The 25,114-nt window shown below is 48.9% G+C and overlaps 1 protein-coding gene across 3 annotated transcripts in view; it reads left to right on the top strand.

Annotated features, from left to right (window-relative positions):
• Positions 1 to 275: 275 nt before the first annotated feature.
• Positions 276 to 25,114, top strand: part of LOC146809399 (MOB kinase activator 2-like) — a 100,244-nt gene continuing 75,405 nt past the window's right edge. For 2 of the 3 annotated variants that reach the window (XM_085616241.1, XM_085616239.1), the window contains exon 1: positions 22,173 to 22,327. The gene's annotated coding sequence lies outside the window, so the exon portion shown is untranslated. Of the gene's footprint in view, positions 341 to 22,172; positions 22,328 to 25,114 lie in introns of those variants that run through there. The other variant, XM_085616240.1, reaches the window with a different exon arrangement.

Genomic DNA, 25,114 nt, shown 5'->3' with positions numbered 1-25,114 from the left:
GAGACAATCGCCCGTGTCTGTTTGGCTGGGGGGTGGGGTGGGCAGAGCTGCCTGGTGATCACCTGCATGGAACGTAAGTGTAGGGAGGTGTACACAGCAGGCGTCGTCGCCTGAGCCTAATGTGCGGAGGGGAGTGGGGGCAAGTCTCTAAGCTGCCAGGAACTGGCTGGGTTTGGTCCTGGGCTGGAATGCAGGTCTCTCCGCCCCTGTCTGCTGCACAGCTCGTGAAAGGTAAAGCAAACAGAGGGGAGGAACAGTGGGAGGGAACGAGGGAGGGCGCGGGGAGCCAGAAGACACGCAGGAGGCACACATGCTACTGGGCGCCCTGAAGAGCCAGCAGGTAAGAAGGCGCTGGAGCTCCGGGGGCGTCACCCTCTGGCAGTGGAACTCTTAGGGCCATCCCCGTAACCTTCCGTTCCTCCGTACACTCACTGACTGCACTTCATTTCCCACCGTCCTCATAGGCTTTTTATCCCATCTTTGTTCTCCCTCCCACCCTTTTTTGTCTTCCCTCGCCTGTCCTCCATTCACCTTGTAGTCACTGCCCCAAGCAGTCTCCTCCACCGTACCCGCTCCGTTCCCCTTTTCACGTACTTATCTTCACCTGCTTTCTTTACCTCCTCATCTCCCTTAGCTCCTACTTTTGCCCTTCCCTTCTGCCTCGTCTCCACCTTTTCTCTTCTATCTCCCCACCCCCCCCCCGCGCTTTCCTGCCACCCTCCCTTCTCTCTCCTCCCTCAATCCTGTTCCTCTAGTTCGTGTTTTAACACGCTTTCCTCCCTGCGCGGCTGTAAAAACAAGCATGGCTCGTGCAGTTGCAGGTTGCATGGTATTCTGCGCGAGCTCACTCCTGCAGGCTGCGTTCCAAGCCTCCGTGTGAGGAAGGGTTGCGCTCCATACCTCGGTGTGACGGAGGTGTGCCTGACCGTGTAGTAATAACGCAGCCCCCTGCTGCGGAGGCGTGGGGGCAAGATCTGAAACACTGTAGTCCATGTGGTCCCTCACAACTCTCGGTAGGGGGGCATCCTATTACAATCCGTCACTTTGTGAATCTGTGGAATGACCAGAGTTGTGGTTCTGTTGGGTTTTTGTCCTTGCACCGTGGGGTAAAGCAAAGTGATAGCAGTGATGGAGGGGTAGAACCAGCCGCGGCCCGTGGAGGGAGTTCCGTGGGGCGGTAAGGCGGGGCGGGGGAGGGGCAGGGTGGGGGGGTTCTAAAAACCGGAATATGGATAATTGCAGGTAAGTAAACAATTAAATAAATAAAACGAATTATTTCGTAGAGCGCGCTGCTACGAAATTCGAGTTGGATTACACTATAGCTCCCAGCAGCTTTATGCTCTCTGCCCTGTCATGGCCGAGCTATATAGACATAGCATTGAGGTAGGGAGTAAGAGTGGGGAGTGCAGGCACTGCTCCTTCAGGTTGTGGGCTAGGGAGAAGGATCAGGAGGAGAGTCCATCTTTGAACCTCTTCTTAATGAATTGTAGGTCATTGAGGAAACACAGAGTAGAGATCGGTGACCTTCTGGCCGATGGTCAGGCCGATGTGTTGTTCCTTACTGAGACCTGGCTGGATGAGGACTCAGCGCCTGAAATCCTCGAGGCTCTCCCCAGTGGTTATGGGATTATGAGAGTAGATGGGCCTTCCGGTAGAGGGGGGGGATTGCGATTATTTTTAAGCACACTATTCAGTGCTCTCTTGAGCCGGCCGATATTGCTGAAAGTGAGGCGGGTCTTTTTACGATCAGAACGGCCACGAATTATATCGTGAAAGGGCTCCTGGTTTATAGACTCCCTGGCCCCCATACTCAGTTTTCACCCAGTCTGATCGAATGCCTTATTCAACCAGCACTTCGCTATGAGACATTTTTAGTGCTGGGTGGCCTAAATCTGCATTTGGACGACGCAAGTAATGTAGGGGCTCTAGAGGTACGCCAGGAATTGGCTACTCTACAACTTACCTTACAATTTGAATTTCCCATGCATCAGCTCGGTCATTTACTTGACCCTATTTTTGCCAACTAGGGAGTCTTAGTTGTGAAGCCCCCGCTTCCTGTCTTGTGGTCGGATCACTTTTTGATTCCTTTTTCAGTGAGGCTGCCCAGACCAAAGGTTCAGGTGAAACCCAAAACGAATATAGCACGCAGGAAGTGGCTTGGCTTCTCTCAGGAGGATTTTAATAATGCCCTTTTACAGGGTGGGCTGCCGGGTGGCCTGGATAGTGAGGGTGCCTGTGTTGCTTTGGACAGGTGGATTACGGAGGCATTGGACTGCACCGCTCCCTGGACATTTAAAAGGCCGGGAAGGGGTCAGAAGTCGGACCCCTGGTATAATGCTGCCTTGTGAACGGCTAAAGCAGATTGTAAACGCCTAGAAAGGCGATGGAGGAAAGATTTCTCTGCCCTACTGGAGAGAGAGTACAAAACCACTCTAAAGAGTTATTATGCGCTCATCAGAAGGGCTAAGGCATCCTACCATCAGGAAAGAATTGCGACGGCCGAGAATTCAGCGAAAGAACTGTTCAGGGTCTATAAAGAAATATCCTCCCTAGCGAAAACTGTAGCTCCAGTGGTTGGCTCAGAGGAGTCATGCAATCGTGTGGCTGTTTTTTTCGCAGAGAAGGTGGAGAAGATCTACTCTACCTTCCCTGTCTCTGCTCGAGTCGGACACGGGACCTCGGTCGAAGCGGGCTACACTCTGGATATAGAATGCATTGATAAATTCACCGTACCCCCCCACCCCCCAGAGATTCTAATTACAACTATTCTTAGTGTCAAGTCAGGCTCTCCCAGAGATCCTGCCTCCCCTAGGGTGCTTAGAGGGAGCATTGTGACTCTTGAGCCGTGCATCAGACATCTCTTGGAGATGTCTTTTATGGTGGGTACGGTGCCTAAAAGATGGAAGGAAGCAGTTGTTCTTCCATTACCTAAGAAACCTCACATCGCTCCAGACCAACTAGATAATCTGCGTCCTATTTCCCTGCTTTCTTAATTCGCAAAAGTTGCGGAGAGGGTAGTAAATTCTCAACTCACTGCGCATATCTGTAAACACAACCTTGTTCACCCCACTCAGTCCGGTTTTCGGGCCCTCTATTCCACCGAATCGGCTCTGTTATTCTCAATCAAGACCATCAGGAAATATGTGGATGCGGGACAGACAGCGGCTTTAATTCTTTGAGATTTAAGTGCCGCGTTCGATACGGTTGCCCATCATACCCTGCTGCATTGTTTGAGGAAAGGAGGTGTGGCAGGCAGTGCTCTGAGGTGGATGGAATCCTTCTTGTCTGAGCGCAACTTTCAGGTGGCGCAGGGATCCTATTACTCTAAAGGTATTAAATTGAAACAGGGGGTGCCTCAGGGGTCTACCCTGAGCCCTACCCTGTTTAATCTCTATGTCACGCCTCTAGCTGAGATTGCATAGGGTTTTGGAGTCACGGTTGTGTCCTATGCCGATGACACTCAACTGGTGGTTTCCCTTACACAGGCACAGGATGCGGCAGCCTTCAATGTCATGTTATGCCTGCAAGAACTGGCATCCTGGATGGCAATTCATTGCTTGAAACTGAATGGTAATAAGACCGAGGTGCTTGTGATAGGGAAGTCTCCATCAGTGTGGTCATCGGCGTGGTGGCCACAGACTCTGAGACCCACCCCCACACCCCGTGAACAGGCTAAGAACCTTGGGGTATGGCTGGATACCAAGCTATCGTTTGAGTATCATACCAGGCGGGTGGCAGGCGCCTGTTTTGGAGTCCTGCGGGGCCTACGGAAAACCCTGGATGTGCGGCCTACTGCAGCCAGGAAAACCATGGTGCATGCCCTGGTGACATCGCACCTGGACTATGGTAATGTACTGTACCTGGGTGCTACCGCTAAATGCGTGCAGAGACTCCAAGGTATCCAGAACGCAGCTGCTCGTTTGGTTCTTATCCTCCCGAGGAGAGCCTCTTCTAAGAGGGCGCTTGCTTCCCTCCACTGGTTGCCAATTAGGGAGAGAGTTCTGTTCAAGGCGCTGTGCGTCTGCCACCGGATCATACATAGGACGGGCCCCTCCTACTTGTTCGCTCTACTTACACCCTACTCACCGACCCGGCAACTCAGATCGAGCGGGACGGGTCAGGTGTGTGTTCCTACCATCAAGAGAGCAAGGATGGGTGGCCGCTCCTTTCGTTATGTGGCAGCACAGCAGTGGAACAAACTCCCTCTGAGCCTCTGGTGGGAGGTTTCGGAGGCTATTTTTTGTGAAAAACTGAAAACGTATCTCTTTCCCTCCGCATAGTCTCCCTTCCAGGGTAGGGCTTTCTGGCTGCCGAGGGCAGATTGCACCGCAGCGCGGGGACACACTAGTCCAGTGTAACCAGGCGCTTTATAAGTGGGATTATTATTATTATTATTAATATTTTTGCCCAGAGTCACATGGTGCTGGGCTAACCTGCCGCCAGAGCCGGGGATCGAACCGTGAACCCTGTGGTCCGGAGTCCGGCACCCTGGCCGCTGTGCCACACCTCTTCCTCTTATAGGCTCAAGGCCACTGCTGTGGCTGTATTGTGGACTTTGAGACTGGACACCTGGGCTGAAATCTTAGCTTCCACTTTAGGTCAAATGAAGAAAGAACTAGTTTCTTGTTCAACCTTTATGCGGCATTCCATATTTTTTCATGTTGTCTATTGTGTGATTAACATGGTGGGTTTATTGATAGTTCGGTTTGTGATTTGGCTCTTAGGGCCAAGTCCAGGCCAGAGCTTAGCTGCGGCTCAGCTCTCCTTATGAATCTGATGACGTTCCTTCCTCTAGGGTCAAAGGAGAGTGAGGTATAGCTGCACAAGTGACCTTTCTTACCCCCTTTTGGGGATTTGTTCCAGATTCAGATGAGTAAGATCCTGAGTTCTCTGTCATTCATGCCCTCCAAGGGGTGGTAAATAGATGGACTTGGTTGTATGGCCATTCATGGTTTGAAAAGAGCCATGTCTCCCCTGCCTCTCCGACCTCCTACAGTACTCTTCAGCAGAGCATCACTCGCCCATATTGCAATGTTCCTCAATGCAGCACTTATTATCCATGTCCCGCTGCTCATCTGTAGTGCAGTACTCTTCAGCAGAGCATCACTCGCCCATATTGCAATGTTCCTCAATGCAGCACTTATTATCCATGTCCCGCTGCTCATCTGTAGTGCAGTACTCTTCAGCAGAGCATCACTCGCCCATATTGCAATGTTCCTCAATGCAGCACTTATTATCCATGTCCCGCTGCTCATCTGTAGTGCAGTACTCTTCAGCAGGGCATCACTCGCCCATATTGCAATGTTCCTCAATGCAGCACTTATTATCCATGTCCCGCTGCTCATCTGTAGTGCAGTACTCTTCACTAGAGCATCACTCGCCCATATTGCAATGTTCCTCAATGCAGCACTTATTATCCATGTCCCGCTGCTCATCTGTAGTGCAGTACTCTTCAGTAGAGCATCACTCGCCCATATTGCAATGATCTTCAATATAGCAGTTGTCTATCTCGCGGTACTCTTCAGTAGAGCATCACTCGCACATATTGCAATATTCCTCAATGCAGCACTTATTATCCATGTCCTGCTGCTCATCTGTAGTGCAGTACTCTTCAGCAGAGCATCACTCGCCCATATCGCAATGTTCCTCAATGCAGCACTTATTATCCATGTCCTGCTGCTCATCTGTAGTGCAGTACTCTTCAGTAGAGCATCACTCGCACATATTGCAATATTCCTCAATGCAGCACTTATTATCCATGTCCTGCTGCTCATCTGTAGTGCAGTACTCTTCAGCAGAGCATCACTCGCCCATATTGCAATGTTCCTCAATGCAGCACTTATTATCCATGTCCTGCTGCTCATCTGTAGTGCAGTACTCTTCAGTAGAACATTACTCGCCCATATTGCAATGTACCTCAATGCAGCCCTTATTATCCATGTCCCGCTGCTCATCTGTAGTGCAGTACTCTTCAGCAGAGCATCACTCGCCCATATTGCAATGTTCTTCAATGCAGCACTTATTATCCATGTCCTGCTGCTCATCTGTAGTGCAGTACTCTTCAGTAGAGCATCACTCGCCCATATTGCAATGTTCCTCAATGCAGCACTTATTATCCATGTCCTGCTGCTCATCTGTAGTGCAGTACTCTTCAGTAGAGCATCACTCGCCCATATTGCAATGTTCTTCAATATAGCAGGTGTCTATCTTGCGGTACTCTTCAGCAGAGCATCACTCGCCCATATTGCAATGTTCCTCAATGCAGCACTCATTATCCATGTCCTGCTGCTCATCTGTAGTGCAGTACTCTTCAGTAGAGCATCACTCGCCCATATTGCAATGTTCTTCAATATAGCAGGTGTCTATCTTGCGGTACTCTTCAGCAGAGCATCACTCACCCATATTGCAATGTTCCTCAATGCAGCACTTATTATCCATGTCCCGCTGCTCATCTGTAGTGCAGTACTCTTCAGTAGAGCATCACTCGCCCATATTGCACAGTTCTTCAATATAGCAGGTGTCTATCTCGCGGTACTCTTCCGCAGAGCATCACTCACCCATATTGCAATGTTCCTCAATGCAGCACTTATTATCCATGTCCTGCTGCTCATCTGTAGTGCAGTACTCTTCAGTAGAGCATCACTCGCCCATTTTGCAATGTTCCTCAATGCAGCACTTATTATCCATGTCCCGCTGCTCATCTGTAGTGCAGTACTCTTCAGTAGAGCATCACTCACCCATATTGCAATATTTCTCAATGAAGCACTTATTATCCATGTCCCGCTGCTCATCTGTAGTGCAGTACTCTTCAGTAGAGCATCACTCGCCCATATTGCAATGTTCCTCAATGCAGCACTTATTATCCATGTCCTGCTGCTCATCTGTAGTGCAGTACTCTTCAGTAGAGCATCACTCACCCATATTGCAATGTTCCTCAATGCAGCACTCATTATCCATGTCCCGCTGCTCATCTGTAGTGCAGTACTCTTCAGTAGAGCATCACTCGCCCATATTGCAATGTACCTCAATGCAGCACTTATTATCCATGTCCCGCTGCTCATCTGTAGTGCAGTGCTCTTCAGCAGAGCATCACTCGCCCATATTGCAATGTTCCTCAATGCAGCACTTATTATCCATGTCCCGCTGCTCATCTGTAGTGCAGTACTCTTCAGTAGAGCATCACTCGCACATATTGCAATATTCCTCAATGCAGCACTTATTATCCATGTCCCGCTGCTCATCTGTAGTGCAGTACTCTTCAGCAGGGCATCACTCGCCCATATTGCAATATTCCTCAATGCAGCACTTATTATCCATGTCCCGCTGCTCATCTGTAGTGCAGTACTCTTCAGTAGAGCATCACTCGCCCATATTGCAATATTCCTCAATGCAGCACTTATTATCCATGTCCCGCTGCTCATCTGTAGTGCAGTACTCTTCAGCAGAGCATCACTCTCCCATATTGCAATGTTCCTCAATGCAGCACTTATTATCCATGTCCCGCTGCTCATCTGTAGTGCAGTACTCTTCAGTAGAGCATCACTCGCCCATATTGCAATATTCCTCAATGCAGCACTTATTATCCATGTCCCGCTGCTCATCTGTAGTGCAGTACTCTTCAGCAGAGCATCACTCTCCCATATTGCAATGTTCCTCAATGCAGCACTTATTATCCATGTCCCGCTGCTCATCTGTAGTGCAGTACTCTTCAGCAGAGCATCACTCGCCCATATTGCAATATTCCTCAATGCAGCACTTATTATCCATGTCCCGCTGCTCATCTGTAGTGCAGTACTCTTCAGCAGAGCATCACTCGCCCATATTGCAATGTACCTCAATGCAGCACTTATTATCCATGTCCTGCTGCTCATCTGTAGTGCAGTACTCTTCAGCAGAGCATCACTCGCCCATATTGCAATATTCCTCAATGCAGCACTTATTATCCATGTCCCGCTGCTCATCTGTAGTGCAGTACTCTTCAGTAGAGCATCACTCGCCCATATTGCAATGTTCCTCAATGCAGCACTTATTATCCATGTCCTGCTGCTCATCTGTAGTGCAGTACTCTTCAGCAGAGCATCACTCGCCCATATTGCAATGTTCCTCAATGCAGCACTTATTATCCATGTCCCGCTGCTCATCTGTAGTGCAGTACTCTTCAGTAGAGCATCACTCGCCCATATTGCAATGTTCCTCAATGCAGCACTTATTATCCATGTCCCGCTGCTCATCTGTAGTGCAGTACTCTTCAGTAGAGCATCACTCGCCCATATTGCAATATTCCTCAATGCAGCACTTATTATCCATGTCCCGCTGCTCATCTGTAGTGCAGTACTCTTCAGCAGAGCATCACTCGCCCATATTGCAATGTTCCTCAATGCAGCACTTATTATCCATGTCCCGCTGCTCATCTGTAGTGCAGTACTCTTCAGCAGAGCATCACTCGCCCATATTGCAATGTTCCTCAATGCAGCACTTATTATCCATGTCCCGCTGCTCATCTGTAGTGCAGTACTCTTCAGTAGAGCATCACTCGTCCATATTGCAATATTCCTCAATGCAGCACTTATTATCCATGTCCCGCTGCTCATCTGTAGTGCAGTACTCTTCAGCAGAGCATCACTCGCCCATATTGCAATATTCCTCAATGCAGCACTTATTATCCATGTCCCGCTTCTCATCTGTAGTGCAGTACTCTTCAGTAGAGCATCACTCGCCCATATTGCAATGTTCCTCAATGCAGCACTTATTATCCATGTCCCGCTGCTCATCTGTAGTGCAGTACTCTTCAGCAGAGCATCACTCGCCCATATTGCAATGTTCCTCAATGCAGCACTTATTATCCATGTCCCGCTGCTCATCTGTAGTGCAGTACTCTTCAGTAGAGCATCACTCGCCCATATTGCAATATTCCTCAATGCAGCACTTATTATCCATGTCCCGCTGCTCATCTGTAGTGCAGTACTCTTCAGCAGAGCATCACTCGCCCATATTGCAATATTCCTCAATGCAGCACTTATTATCCATGTCCCGCTTCTCATCTGTAGTGCAGTACTCTTCAGTAGAGCATCACTCGCCCATATTGCAATGTTCCTCAATGCAGCACTTATTATCCATGTCCCGCTGCTCATCTGTAGTGCAGTACTCTTCAGCAGAGCATCACTCGCCCATATTGCAATATTCCTCAATGCAGCACTTATTATCCATGTCCCGCTTCTCATCTGTAGTGCAGTACTCTTCAGTAGAGCATCACTCGCCCATATTGCAATGTTCCTCAATGCAGCACTTATTATCCATGTCCCGCTGCTCATCTGTAGTGCAGTACTCTTCAGCAGAGCATCACTCGCCCATATTGCAATGTTCCTCAATGCAGCACTTATTATCCATGTCCCGCTGCTCATCTGTAGTGCAGTACTCTTCAGCAGAGCATCACTCGCCCATATTGCAATATTCCTCAATGCAGCACTTATTATCCATGTCCCGCTGCTCATCTGTAGTGCAGTACTCTTCAGTAGAGCATCACTCGCCCATATTGCAATGTTCCTCAATGCAGCACTTATTATCCATGTCCCGCTTCTCATCTGTAGTGCAGTACTCTTCAGTAGAGCATCACTCGCCCATATTGCAATGTTCCTCAATGCAGCACTTATTATCCATGTCCCGCTGCTCATCTGTAGTGCAGTACTCTTCAGCAGAGCATCACTCGCCCATATTGCAATGTTCCTCAATGCAGCACTTATTATCCATGTCCCGCTGCTCATCTGTAGTGCAGTACTCTTCAGTAGAGCATCACTCGCCCATATTGCAATATTCCTCAATGCAGCACTTATTATCCATGTCCCGCTGCTCATCTGTAGTGCAGTACTCTTCAGCAGAGCATCACTCGCCCATATTGCAATATTCCTCAATGCAGCACTTATTATCCATGTCCCGCTTCTCATCTGTAGTGCAGTACTCTTCAGCAGAGCATCACTCGCCCATATTGCAATGTTCCTCAATGCAGCACTTATTATCCATGTCCCGCTGCTCATCTGTAGTGCGGTACTCTTCAGTAGAGCATCACTCGCCCATATTGCAATGTTCCTCAATGCAGCACTTATTATCCATGTCCCGCTGCTCATCTGTAGTGCAGTACTCTTCAGCAGAGCATCACTCGCCCATATTGCAATGTTCCTCAATGCAGCACTTATTATCCATGTCCCGCTGCTCATCTGTAGTGCAGTACTCTTCAGTAGAGCATCACTCGCCCATATTGCAATATTCCTCAATGCAGCACTTATTATCCATGTCCCGCTGCTCATCTGTAGTGCAGTACTCTTCAGCAGAGCATCACTCGCCCATATTGCAATATTCCTCAATGCAGCACTTATTATCCATGTCCCGCTTCTCATCTGTAGTGCAGTACTCTTCAGTAGAGCATCACTCGCCCATATTGCAATGTTCCTCAATGCAGCACTTATTATCCATGTCCCGCTGCTCATCTGTAGTGCGGTACTCTTCAGTAGAGCATCACTCGCCCATATTGCAATGTTCCTCAATGCAGCACTTATTATCCATGTCCCGCTGCTCATCTGTAGTGCGGTACTCTTCAGCAGAGCATCACTCGCCCATATTGCAATGTTCCTCAATGCAGCACTTATTATCCATGTCCCGCTGCTCATCTGTAGTGCGGTACTCTTCAGTAGAGCATCACTCGCCCATATTGCAATGTTCCTCAATGCAGCACTTATTATCCATGTCCCGCTGCTCATCTGTAGTGCAGTACTCTTCAGCAGAGCATCACTCGCCCATATTGCAATGTTCCTCAATGCAGCACTTATTATCCATGTCCCGCTGCTCATCTGTAGTGCAGTACTCTTCAGCAGAGCATCACTCGCCCATATTGCAATGTACCTCAATGCAGCACTTATTATCCATGTCCCGCTGCTCATCTGTAGTGCAGTGCTCTTCAGCAGAGCATCACTCGCCCATATTGCAATGTTCCTCAATGCAGCACCTATTATCCATGTCCCGCTGCTCATCTATAGTGCAGTACTCTTCAGCAGAGCATCACTCGCCCATATTGCAATGTTCCTCAATGCAGCACCTATTATCCATGTCCCGCTGCTCATCTATAGTGCAGTACTCTTCAGCAGAGCATCACTCGCCCATATTGCAATGTTCCTCAATGCAGCACCTATTATCCATGTCCCGCTGCTCATCTGTAGTGCAGTACTCTTCAGCAGAGCATCACTCGCCCATATTGCAATGTTCTTCTTTAACATAGCAGCTGTCTATCCAGCAGTGCGTGTCTGCATCATGTAATCTTCGTATGACCATGCCTCCACATTGCTGTATTCTTCATTATCTTCGGTACCACAGTACAGGTTTAATCAGCATCAGAACTGTATAGCTGCTTAGCAGATACGTGTATAAAATGGATTCTCTAGACACACTGGCACTTCCAACACCCCAACCACATGAGGAGAAACGGTGTTAAGAGCAGGAAAAGAAACAGATGTGGAAAACGTGCAGGAAATTAGATCGAAAATTAAACTCCTGCGCACAGGACTTTCCAAAGGTTAAGTGGTCAAATTTCGGTTGCTGATTGCTTTATTCGGGTATTAGGCTCGTAATATTAGCTCAGAAAATAAAATGTGTGTATTAACATGACAAATTAATACTGCTCAAAATGTGGCAATAAGCGATTATAATACGTATTTTCTTGCTGCGTAATTTAGTCATCCCTGCCCCATAATTTTGCCCTCCTGTGCTGCATAATTACAGCGGTTCTGAACATATGTAGAACTGGAGTAGAGAACCTCCCTGAATGTGGAGTCTGAAGAGGGGGGAGGGGTATATGGGACCTGTGTCCTAGTTCTCTTTGTCCTGCCTCCCTCTCCACCTGTGTACCCCACCAACACAGGTGCTGAAGAGGGGGGAGGGGTATATGGGACCTGTGTCCTAGTTCTCTTTGTCCTGCCTCCCTCTCCACCTGTGTACCCCACCAACACAGGTGCTGAAGAGGGGGGAGGGGTATATGGGACCTGTGTCCTAGTTCTCTTTGTCCTGCCTCCCTCTCCACCTGTGTACCCCACCAACACAGGTGCTGAATGTGCCAGAATCTGCACAATGAGCATTCTCAATGCAGAGATTGGGTCCCAATTGCGGAGACTCCCCCATGACTGTGGGGCTCTGCCACAAGTGCGGGACGTAGACTCTCCCATGACTGCAGGCCCTCTGCCACGACTGCGGGCCTCTGCCACGACTGCGGGGCCTCTGCCACGACTGCGGGGCCTCTGCCATGACTGCAGGGCCTTTGCCACGACTGTGGAGCCTCTCCCATGGCTGCGGGGCCTCTGCCATGATTGCGGGTCCTCTGCCATGACTGCGGGTCCTCTGCCATGACTGCAGGGCCTCTGCCACGACTGTGGGGCCTCTGCCACGACTGCGGGGCGTAGACTCCCGCACGTGTGCGGGGCCTCTGCCATGACTGCAGGGCCTCTGCCACGACTGCGGAGCCTCTCCCATGACTGCGGGGCCTCTGCCATGATTGCGGGTCCTCTGCCATGACTGCAGGGCCTCTGCCACGACGGTGGGGCCTCTGCCATGGCTGCGGGGCGTAGACTCCCGCACGAGTGCGGGGCCTCGGCCACGAGTGCGAAGGCCCTTTGTGAATCAGGCCCTGAATCTGGAAAGCCTTCAGCCCGCTGCGATCGGCAGTAAAACACTGACCTGGATCCTCTTCTTTTGATGGGGAGATGTCAGATCATCTTAATACCTCTTTTCAAATCAGCTCGACAGACGCGATATTTGACGTCGGGTCCGTAGTCGATGTTTGGATTAGAGCTGCCCCCATTTAAAGTGTGTACTTTATTTTGAATCCATGGTGTTAGTGGCTGCGAGTGACCCATCTACCTACTTTTGACTTGCACTGTAACTGGCAGTGCTGCCTGTAGTACTCGCTCTGTGGATAATGTTTGCATGATGCGGTAATGATCTACAATGAATTAAGAGTGGAACATACTATTTAATGACAAATTTGTGATGGTAACAAGAGCCTTTCTAGGATACAATTTTCTAGAACACAAAATATGATTAAGTAGGACTAGAGTCCATGCTTGTTTTTCTCTAGCTAATCACACCAATTAATTCTTTCAATGTAATGTATTGTTTACAAGTCCTGTTGTTATCATTAGAAACAAGTGAAGACCTGCAGTTCCCAGCCTGTTACAGCGCCATGCTGGTTTAGAAAATATGCAAGCATTCTCCCATCACTTTCTGTGTGTTTGATGTAACGCCCCAAGTGTCCAAAGGTATGCCCAGACATGGGTCCCTTTGTCGCTGCGCCATATGATCCAAGCCATACCTTACAGACGAGTCCTAAAAATGCTGACACTGGTCTGGGGCTGTTTGTCTTCCCTTCTGGGAGTGACATCATTTAGCAGTTCAGGGTGGACTGTTTCTATGAGGAGCAGGGTCCGTACTGATTTGGATAACGCGGGTTCTGTCTAGAGTGGAACAGGGGGTGAAAACAGTGGCTTGGAATGCCACCCACATGCATTGACAGTTGTTTTATCTATTTGCAAGCATTCACCCCACCAACTTTTCTGTGTTTGAAATTGTGGTACAGTGTCCTGTTACTTTAAAATCCCTGCAGACACCACCAGATGTTACACCCAGATCGGTCCCTTATCTGTTGCAGCGTCACAATGGTTGGATATTTTGTAGACACCACTATGGCTTAATCCTTCATCTCGCAAAGGCACTAAAAATGGGATGATAATAAAAATGCCCCTCTCAACAGATCTCCTCACTTCTCTCTCCTTCCAACCATGCCAGCTCAGGACCACAACAATACACAAAATCGCAGATTGGACAACCCAGTGCAGTAACCATCTAAGAAGACTGTTGTATGAAATACCATTAAGAGACCTGCAGAGCTGTTCAATAATACCAGCATACTGAAAACCATAAAACTAGGCATCTGTCGCTCACACTTCTTCATCCAATATACTGCTACCCGCTGCTTGCCATAAAACGATAACCGCACCTCGGTGGTCATTACGCATGACAAGGAAACGCTTCCCACGTAGGAATAAAACAAAGACAACGTGAATGAAATGCACCAGCTGTATTCTTTAGAGACAATCGCTGGCATGTGGAGTATCCCTGGGTGCTGCACTTCCTCCACTCTTCAGTGTGTTTCTTGTAATATTGATCCATGTCTTTGGGATCACCTTCTTCAGTTGTGCAGATGAGACACAGATGTTGTTCAAATGAGCAGCTAAAGCTGCATGAGATGATGTTCGTACAGCCGACCTATTACCTATCTACTCCTGGTTGTGTAACACACATCTATAGATTAGTCCAACCAAAGCGGAAATCTTGATTATGGTGACCCTAGGTGCGAGTTCTAGGCTGAAGCTCTGAGGGCATGCCTACCCTGAGGGCAACCCTTTAGGAACCTGGGAGTGATAACAAGTGCCATTGGTCGATAGGCACATAGAGATCAAAGATGGACAGCTACAGGTTTTCCTCCTAAAGTCACTGACTAAAGTCTTTCCCTTAGTAAGCTTCATACACCGAATACAGGCAGGTTCAGCTCTTGTTTTGTCAATGGTGAACTATTCAAACAGTACTTACTTGGCCCAATGTAAATACCTCCTGCTTCTCTCGCAGCGGCTGCAGAACATCTCCGCAAGATTGCTTATGATACTCAAGTGAAAGGGCTGTGTCCCCTGAGATTCACTTGTGTCACTGGTTATCTTGAACAACATAAGTACTAAATGGCCATTGCTCGTCTGGTGGACATTTAAACCCAAAGACTCCTGACTGCACATGTGCTTTAAACCTTTTATGCCTCGTGGAAGAGGCTCATTCTCGATGCTACACACTAAAGCCTGGAACGCTTTGCCGTAGACCTCAAGAACAGAGAAGCAAATTTACATCTCTGAGAAATTTTTCAAGACCCTGTAGATCCCAACTCCACTATGAATTGATTTCCACTGTACTAGTTCCACTCTCAGAACCCTGCATCCATTCAGCGCCAGGAGGCCATGGGTTGGCGATAGCTATACTTCACTAAATCCCATAAATAACTGCTGATACTAATCTGTAGCACCTGCGGGCAGGAAACGGGAGCACAATGGTAAACCCAAGGGATCACACCCTACAGCAGGTGAGAAGTCACATTCCAAAGTGACCATCCACCTGGGAACCACAGCAACACCTGAGATTGTAAGAGATGCAAGGAGAAAACGGCTGTAACCGACACACATATAGGTGACTATAAAGGTGGTACCAGGAGTGATAACACAGAATTTTATACAGGTGAACCTGTAGGCCTCACCCCAAGTTTCTAGAAACAGGATGACTCCTGTCTGTTATCTAAGCGGATGCCACAGCAGCAGCCACCCTATAGTCAGTCTGTGAGATTACTCCTTGAGCAGGAAAAGATGATCTTTTTGTATGCTCTTCGACGTAGTGGCAAATGAGAGTTTGCATCTGGAGATGGTCATATGTGTTCAGACATCACCAGGGAAAGAGGTTGCAATCGGGAGTTTTGAAGGGGAAAAGGCAGACTCGTGGCGGATGACGACCACTACACTGCGGGCCCGCCTGCAGTATTATGAGTTGGCGATCAGACCACCACAAGACCGCCGGCTCCGCCGGGATCAAGGATCCCAATGCACCGGCGGTCTGGAAATTGGCACTTATATGCTGGTGGTGCTCTGTGGCACCGCAAAGCATATTATGAGTTGCATTGCTCCGCTTATTTCATGGCGGTGAGCCCATCATGAAAAGGATAACAGGCAACTACAGGTGCCCTAACGGGGTGCACTGTCGCACCTGGGCCTGTGGGTGCCTGCAGGGGGGCACATGCATGCCACACCATGCAGGAACGTGCAGTTGGCACTCTCACAGCAGCAGTCTGCATGTTAGGTTCTCCTATGAGCCTAACATACCACCGCCGTGAGACTGCCACAGCACCGCCCGCCTGACCTGGACTCAATTCAAGGCCACAGCCTAGGTGGTTCTCCTGCAGATGGCGTGGTGACGGTGCCGCAGGAGAACCGCCAAAGTCGTAATAAGGCCTTTTTCATTTGTATTATAGTATTTGTGAGTGTTAGAACGTTTTGGTTTTTTTCTGAGTTTTATATAGCACAAGCTTGACCCAAAGGCATCAGAGTGCTTACGTGAGCACCAGTTGCGTTAAAGACGAACACATTCATTTTGTTTTGGCACAGGGAGATTACGTGATTTGCCCAGAATCACAAGATATTAACTGTCCCTGCCGAGACTCGAACCCAGTTCCCCAGCTTCGAGGTCGACCGCTCTAGCTGTTTAGACAACATCCTCTCCCCTAGGATTTTGATATGGTAGTATTGGAATCCCAGTGCCTCATAATCTGTCAGTACTTCTCATAATTACATTACCCTAGTCCGTATTTTAGAAGTGACAAGTACTTTTAACAGTACTTGTCAGTTCCACAGTCAGAGGTGTAATGCAAGCCCCTGCAGCGCAGCCCTCCGCCCTAATTGCAGGGCCTCCCCAACCCTTCAGAGGGCCACACTTAGCCCAAGGCTAATGAATATCTGTGAGATATGGGAGACTGAGGGCCCCTTTATCACATTCCGAGGGGGGGCCCATCATTTTGTTACGTCGCTGGACTCAGTGGCGATGGGAGTAGGGCTGCTGCGCCCCATAAATCCTTGATGGAGTTCAGACGGAGAATTAACAATGAAGACGTCTGCACTCAAGTACAAACGGCCTCAGTTGACCAACTGCTGCTACTTCTTGTAAAACAGAGCTGCATTTCCCTTGCCTTTCTCTAACTGCATGCCTGGGGAACTTGCTAATTTTAAGCAGTGGCATTCTGCTGTGGTATAGGTCAAAGGAGAATGGCTTAGCATTCTGGATGTTTGCTAACACATCCATAAAGATGTCGTTGCCGAGATCTCAACATGTATGTATATCAGCAGCAGGGAAAGAACACTCAAGGCACTTAAATCAAGTGATGGCGATGCCAGCACCCCCACTCTAAAAATTGTCCTGGCACCACTGACTTAACCCTCTGGGACTTCAGAGATCTCTGGGGTGCTTTGGAGGAGTATGGTTGGGGTGATGGCCTGACGATCAGTGCATTCAAAACAAAAGTGATGGTATTTGGGGGCATGAACCAGCAGAGCGTTTAGCATTTTAACAGTACTCACCTTAAGGGTTTGTCCATGTACGTGTATCCGAGCATCCTATTTGATGGAAAACATATATGGAGTTTATATCTATAGGGCTTTGGTTCAGCAATTGGCTTAATTGGCTCAGGAACACTCAGCAATTGGCTTGAGAAACTATCAATCACATCTTGGACCAACCAGTTAAGAGGATTTTATTCTCACCTTCTTTTCATTGGCTGCATCCTTTCGTTGGGTGTGAACGTTACATAGACGACAGTCCCCAGAATGTTGGCACACATGGTAAACATAACATTTTGACATGGTACTTATGAGTATGGGTTTATGCAGAAAAAAGGAACTCCAAGGATAACTAAGAGAATTGTGATTGTGCATTGGGGGAACTGCACAAAACGCAATGTGCTGCATTGTCGGCAGCCTAGTACCCCTGTTTAAGGCTTATGGCACATAGAACCATAGAGAAGCTGTGACATTATGCGATATATCTGATTGAACTTCTATTTACCGGCCTGTGGCATCGTATGTGTGGTCTGTAAGGTTGCTTACACGTCGGCCACCCACACTCCGTGTGGTACATGTGTGTTCCTCCGAGCCTTATGTTATTGCTGACCTGTTTAGGCCTCGAGCCTGCCTTGCTCTGCCTCTGGTTTTAGCTTTGGAATCCATTCCCCACCTGCTTGTTTTATGTATAGTTTTTCATAGAGCGCTATATCTACCTTTGGTTACTTCGGGGCACTGTGTGGCTAGAGTCTACGAGGTGAAAGAATTCAATCGTTGAAGGGATGGTTCCGGATCAATGTTCTTTAATTGCTACCCCTGGAGAGTGGGCCTTAGTTGAAAGCATGTTTGAACTGTTCAGGTTTTAGGCTTTTTCGGAGACGGGTGTAGTTTGATTTCGCCCTCTGGTCTTGGAGCGCACCTCTGCCCTGTGATTAAAGCCTGGCCCTGTCTTGTTTCAGAATATGAACCACAGACTCATGGGTGTCAAGTCACAAAAGTGCCAGGGATAGGGGAAGTGGCAGAGCGACTCTTGTGACCTCTTATGATATGGCAGGGATGGCCCTTTGTCCAGTCCTTATACCTTGTTATCAGGCTAAAAGAGCCAGGGGCTGCCATCAAAGGCCCTGAGACCAGAGGTGGGCAGGCAATGCCAGAGGTACCAAAGCCTGTCTGTCCCCCGTGGCTCCCCCGAATCGAGAGTCTGTCTCTATCCCTCCCTCTCTGAGGTTTTCAGCCCCGAGTCAGCCTCGCTCTGTGGTTTCAGCCTTGGAATCCGCCCACCTTTTGTCTGTTGTTTAACTGTTGGAGTCTGTCTCTGGCGCTGTGGTTTTTGCCTTGGAACACGTTCTCGTTGTGTCTGGGGTGTTAGCAGAGGAATGTGCCCCTCGCTGCGTCTCTTAGAGAACCTTTGTAGTCTGTTCGACACCCCTCCCTCCCCCTTCTCACTTTAGTGAATCGTGACTTTGAAGCCAATATACCTGTCTCTCTGAAAGTTCACTCCTGAAGTCTTTTGCTGTTACTATTAATACGCCTGCCTGCAGGGGCGTAACACAGGCCCCCGCATCCCCTGCGGTGCGGGGAGGCCCCCAAGCTCCAGCTCCAGGGGGCCTCCTCCACACAGTACTCCGTCCTGAGAGCTCCTGATTGAGCTCGGAGGGGGTCCCTCCACTTACCTTGCAGGGGGGCCCCTTCAAGTTTCGTTACGCCACTGCCTGCATGGAAACCACCTCGGGGTCTGTGTCCTGCCTCTCTGCTTGCAGCCCCTGGAGTCTCTGTGTCTGTAATATTAGCCTGTACTCTCTTTCTCGTACCCTGCTCTCTCTCGTTTCTTTCGCCTTGCAGCCTGTCACTGTCCTCTGAATGTCGACTGTTAGTGTGAAGTCCAAATGCACGTCTTTGTAACAAAAGAGGCCTGGGGTATTTTTGCCTGTTATGGCCCTATGTCTGCCTGTGTGTGTTTACCGAGGAGCCTTTCTCTGTTTCTAAACCCTCAGCCTGTCTCTCTGCACAGTGACCTTGAAGTCTGCATGTCTGGTTTTGCGTTGCAGCCTATTGTTGTCTGCATGTCTCGCCTCCCCCCGGGGCCCGATTCTTATCTCAAGGGGACAGGTTATCACTGGACAGAGTCTGGCCTCTTCTCCTGTGGTTGTCTTTCCTTCTCTGATTTCTACGGATTTCGCTTTCCTAATCCGATACATTTTCTTCTACTTTTTTCTCAGGGGTTTTGACGATTATTTTATTTCAAAATGCGCAGTATGCTGACACCAAGTCTCTTCAACGCGCAGTATTTCTTCGTTTTTCACATAGTTACTTTCATATTTTCACTATACTAATTCACCACTAATCCTTTATGTGTTCCTGAGTAGAGAGCTACTCACCGAAAAAGCCCTTCGACGCCTCGTCAGGGGTAGTAAGCGCTATATAATACAATTACTTGATACAATACGGGCGTGTAGTGCTCTCTACAGGAGTGTTTCGACCGAAAGAGGTCTTGGAAGCGCATAGGGGGCGCTCAGTAGTGCAGAGCTCACACACAGGCCTCACGTCTAGGACCAGTGACCAGGGCTGCTGTCTACTCACTTGCATGATGTGTCGTTACACGTGGGCTGGATGGTGTCTGAGCGTACCAGAGATGTGTACGGTGTCACAAGTTTACGACTTATCTCACAAACAGTGTATTGCGTAACTATGCGATACTTGCTCATCGTGCGGTGGCTTTAATGCACGACTTCCGGTGATGTGCTGGTCTATCAGCATTCTGCGCCCTGTATACGCATCGACAGAATGGCTCTTTAACCGGAAGTCCTGTTGAACAGTGCAGCTCCGGGACAGTTTATCCTATTAAGTAACAGAGTTGGCACTCACAGCGGATCACATCATAGAAGAACAGCACATCATAGGCCCATGTCAGAAGGGGGACTTTCTGCCAGTCTTTTCACAACCAATCGCCAGCTGACCACTGGGTGTGTGATGGGTCAGAATGTATTGTTTTGGAAGTGCATTTATATAGCGCCTACTACAGCTGACAAGGCATTGAAGCACTTTACACCGGTCAGGACGTTGCTCTGGAGCCCAAGGTAAGTGTCTTTCCATTGGTTATTGTTGGTTACTGGGTTTAGTCTTGTGCTCTAAGGAAACCATGCCATGGATTTTCTCCAACTTCTATGTGGTAAATTCAATTAATAGGCGTCAGGTGTGATATTTAATGGGAGGCACATTCATGCACATAACTGGCAGTATTAATAGATGAGCAACGGGAGATTAGGTATTTATTGTTAGGCTGTGGAGATATGTATGATCTTTAAAGGGGAAACTGTGACCTTTGAAATGAGGTGTGGGCAATTTGCAGAAATACAATAATGGGGATTAAGCAAACATACATGTGATTTAGAGCAGGCTGTGCTCGGAGAGGAGGTGCTCAGAGAGGAGGCGCGCAGAGCATGGAAAGTAAGAAGAGATTGATTTGAAAGGACAAAGAAAGGCAACAAGCATAAGTTTTAAGTCAAGATCATTTTTATGGGAAGACAGAGGAGGCTTGTTTGAGATGTCATGCAGTCTGAGGATTCAGAACTGTAGACGGAGACCGTGTTGTTGGCGTGTGAGATAGTACTATATTAGGTGCTATTGAAAATCACAACAGTCAGGCTAACAGTCTGTCTCCTAAAAGGCTACAGCTGGGCCAGTGTTTTTGCACAAAGCTGATCAGTACAAGAGCTGGAAGCATACCGTAGCTGGCGCATGCACATCTAACTATGGAGAGGATTAGGCTGCGCCTAAAGGCAGCAGCCACCTCATGATCATAGCAACATGAGAGGGTATAAGGGGTAAATAAAGCAAAGGGAGATTCTGTAAATCCCTGAGCAGCCTTCTTCTGATGTTCACTCTTAAGGTTTGCTGACTGTATTCATCACAGAGGCGAAATGTGGGTTATTTAACCGACTGACTCTGCCCCTACCCTACACCTATGCCTGTTGCATTGTCAGGTGTGGTGCTCTTCACTGTGTATAGCTACTTAGTGGTTACACACCTTCCACACAATTGTTCTTTTAATCTTCTTCTGTTTTTTTCCCACTTCATATCCACTTTGTTTGTTCTCTATCTTCTTTTGTGGTCCCCCTTCATCCTTTTTATCCCTATCGTCTGTTCTCTCTCAGTAGTTCCTCACTTCATTGCCTTTTTTTATTTCCCCTTTTATCATTTTCTTTCCTTCTACCCTTTTTATTTTCCTGTAGTGTCGTTTTGTTCGTCCTTTTTAAATCCTTCCCTTTCTCCTCTCATCTTCTTTTTATCTCCCTATTTCACCCCCATCCTGTTTTCGTTATTCTGTCACTCTATTCATCTTCCTTCTCTTTTACTCCCATGTTTTCTCGCACCTTCTGGTCCTCCATTCTCTCTTTTTTCCTTTCTAACCACGCACTCTTTACTTCTCACTTTTCTCTCCAGTGTCATATTTTTCATTTCCCCTCTCTCATTTCCCTTCTTTCCTTTATACTTGTATTGCTTTGCTACCTTTTCTCTCCCTTGTCCCTCGCTGTTACTATCCCTCCCCTCTTCTATTGTCTCCTACTTTCTTTGCTTCCTCTTTCTTTTACCTCTTCTTTATCCATATTTCCTCTTGGTTACATGGTTGTCCTTCTGTGATTCAACTCCCCTCTTCCGGGATATGTGCTTCCTTTCTTCCCTGTTCCCTGGCCTCGTATCTCCCAGCAGGATCGCCGGCGGTGGGGGTGCAGGATGGGGCGGTGTCATTCCCTAGAAGGCGGTGCAGCCAGGGCAGGAAGTAGCAGTGCTGCCCGCAGCTGGGGGTACAGTTAGGAGAGGGCCGGGTGCACCCCTGGTGGACAGCGTGCAGGGGGGGGGCGTCCTCCCCCAGCCTGTGTGTGAATTTGTGGGAGGTTATCTCTCCGGGAGGCGCGTCGCATCCTCGGTTGCCATGGGGACAGCCGACTCTGACTCCCTGCGATAGGCGGAGGACGGGGCGGGGGCAGGCTGGGGGCCGGCCCGGGGCGGCGCGAGCCTGTCTGAACTCGGCCCGGAGGATCCTCTGGCTCAGCAGGTTCTCCCTCTTTTGTCTGCTTCTGCACCCTGGGTCTCGGCGGAGAACGTGTGCTTCCCGACCTTGGCTGGTGGCCCCGCTGTTGCGACCCCCGGAGGTGAGTGAGGCCTAACCGCTCCGTCCCCGCGGCGATGAGACTACCCCTTCCCAGAGGGGAATGCTCCCATCGCCCATGAATGCTCCCATTGCTCTTTGTTTCGGTGGAATAGCTCGGGTTAATGCGCCTGCTGCCGAGCGCGTGAGGGAGACGCAACGTAGAGTTTGTGTGTGTGTTGGCGTGTGTGTATGTCGCAAGTAATAGTTGCGAGTGCGACCCCAGATGGTCCCATACAACTTTTTGACAACAAGAAGTGTGTTTCGTCATATGTTAGAACGTCCGGCGTGCTGTTTATGTTGTCTCTAACTGCTGCATGACAAACACTGTAGTACTGTCGGGCAGTAGTGGGTAACCCGTATGCAGAGGTGCCATGGGGGTCATGCACCTGAGGGCGTGGTTATTTCCTGAACAACATGTGATGAAGAACATGGACTCTCCACGGCCCCGGTATCTGTGTGATCTTGGGCTAGCAAGTTTCACCCAGTGACCTTGGGGCGGGGGGGGGTGGGGAGGGGGGGTTGAGGAGGCAGGGTTGAGGAGGCAGGCGGGGCACCCAAGCCCCCCTCCCCAGGCGTGTGACCTCTGTCGCATACAGTTACGGTGCACAACACCCAGGCGCCTCCCCCATGTATCTGTCCAGGGCTTGCTTTGTGTGCCATAACAGGTCCTAGTCCTGTACGTCACACCTGCAGACCACCCTTACTGTGCCCTCTGACCCCACCCGTGTGTGGCAGTGGACCACGCCATCTAAATAATTATGGGCTGTTCCCCTGTGTGTAAGGGTCATTCTTACCCGAGTTCTCTGACCTCAGCCCCCTAATATGAGTTGCCAGCACTTCCCGAGTCCTCTGGCCCCAGTCCCCTTGGAATGGATGACAGCTGGCCCCAGTCATCTGAACACAGCACCCTTCTAATTAGACGCCCTGCGATGTTACCCCCTTAGATTGTAGCGTTAGTCCTTCGTGCACATCTGACACGAGGTCCTTGAGATGTGGGGTCCGGAATGCTACACGCGCCCCCCGGCCTCAGCTCTCTTATAATTGTGCCCAGTCTCTCCTGCGCCCTCTGACCCCCGCCTCCGTATGGTAGTGCCCAGGCCTCCCTGCGCCCATCTCTCTGGGATGGTGGGCTAGCCCTTCCTGTACCCTCCGACCCCTGCTTTCTTTGAATGTTGGGCTAGTCAATTCTGTGCCCTCTGACCCCAGCCCCCTTAGGGTGGCCCTCCAATCCTTTCCTGCACCCTATGCCGCCATCCCACTTGGGTTATTTATTAATTGGGGATTGTTTAGTAGACGCGTGCCGCTTGCGATCTGCTTCGGTTAGTGAGCCGCCCTAACCCTGCTCTGACACACCACATGCGCCCTTGTGATATTTATTTCTTGCTTTCTTTCTTTGTCGGCGCTTGAAAGCCCTTTCAGTTAGTGGACTAGGCCTTCCTGTGCCCTTCGACCTCCCTTGTGAGAGTAGGCTTTTCCTACAGGGTGCCACCCGAACTACCTGCCCTGCCAATGTAAACCATGGCACTGTGTGCTCTCACTACAATACACAAAGAACTATCTTGGGTCTAAGAGTGAACAATGATCACAAGTGACAGAGGTTGGTTACGGTAAACTCCCACTAGGAAAAATCCCTTTATAGGACTGGAACCCTCACTCACCCTAGGTGACATGCTTCATCATTGAGTTCTTTCTCCCGATGGAAAACCCTAGTTCCACCGAGGGCTACAACCCCCTCACTGTGAGGGAGGAGTCCAGGGATGTTATATGTAAAGATGAGGCTGTATATAAAGGAGATCCTTTTTAGTCCCTTATGCGGTGAGTGGAGTGAGAAAACAGCAGCGCAAACAATAAGCTAATTTATGAAAAAGAGTGTGGTGAAGTTCAAACTAAGTGGTGAGAACCAAAATATTTTTATTTTGTAGGTTTCACCATCGGGGTTAAAAAGCAGTGCAAATAGAGCAGTATAGAGCTTTAAACTGCTCGATGTAAAAGGTCAACATGTTTCAGCCCCATTGATCTGTAGAGAAGTATCCGGGCTTTCTTCAGGACCGTGTGTAAACAATAAGCTGCTGCTATTTGGTGCTTAGACAAACGAAAAATAAATTTTGATACTACACCAGTAATCAGTTCATTTGTCTCCGGTTCCAGCTCAAGAACCGTCCTGGGTACCGACGTAGAGAGCGGGGGCCCCCTTCCCTGAGTTGTTACCAGGTTGAGGTGAGGCTGGATATCCAACTATTTGGATATACCCAGTAATACCGAAGACAAATGAACTGATTACTGGTGTAGTATCAAAATTAATTTTTCGTTTGTCTAAGCACCAAATAGCAGCAGCTTATTGTTTACACACGGTCCTGAAGAAAGACCGGATACGTCTCTATAGATCAATAGGGCTGAAACATGTTGACCTTTTACATCGAGCAGTTTAAAGCTCTATACTGCTCTATTTGCACTGCTCCATCGGGAGAAAGAACTCAATGATGAAGCATGTCACCTAGGGTGAGTGAGGGTTCCAGTCCTATAAAGGGATTTTTCCTAGTGGGAGTTTACCGTAACCAACCTCTGTCACTTGTGATCATTGTTCACTCTTAGACCCAAGATAGTTCTTTGTGTTTTGTAGTAAACTTGATTGGGGTATTACTATCTTGCAGGTCTATAAACTTTTCTCCCTTGGACCCTCCCCCATTGTTGTGTTTTCTACTGTGTGCTCTCACCCCAGCTCTCCAGGAGGACGCAGAACGGCCCTACATTCTCCCCCTCACACATAGTGCGTCAGCCAGTGCCCCTT

This window comes from Triturus cristatus, chromosome 7, assembly GCF_964204655.1.
Source record: "Triturus cristatus chromosome 7, aTriCri1.1, whole genome shotgun sequence".
Lineage (NCBI taxonomy): Eukaryota > Metazoa > Chordata > Amphibia > Caudata > Salamandridae > Triturus > Triturus cristatus.
Note: the sequence above shows the minus strand (reverse complement) of the source record. Positions and strands in the feature narration are given on the sequence as shown.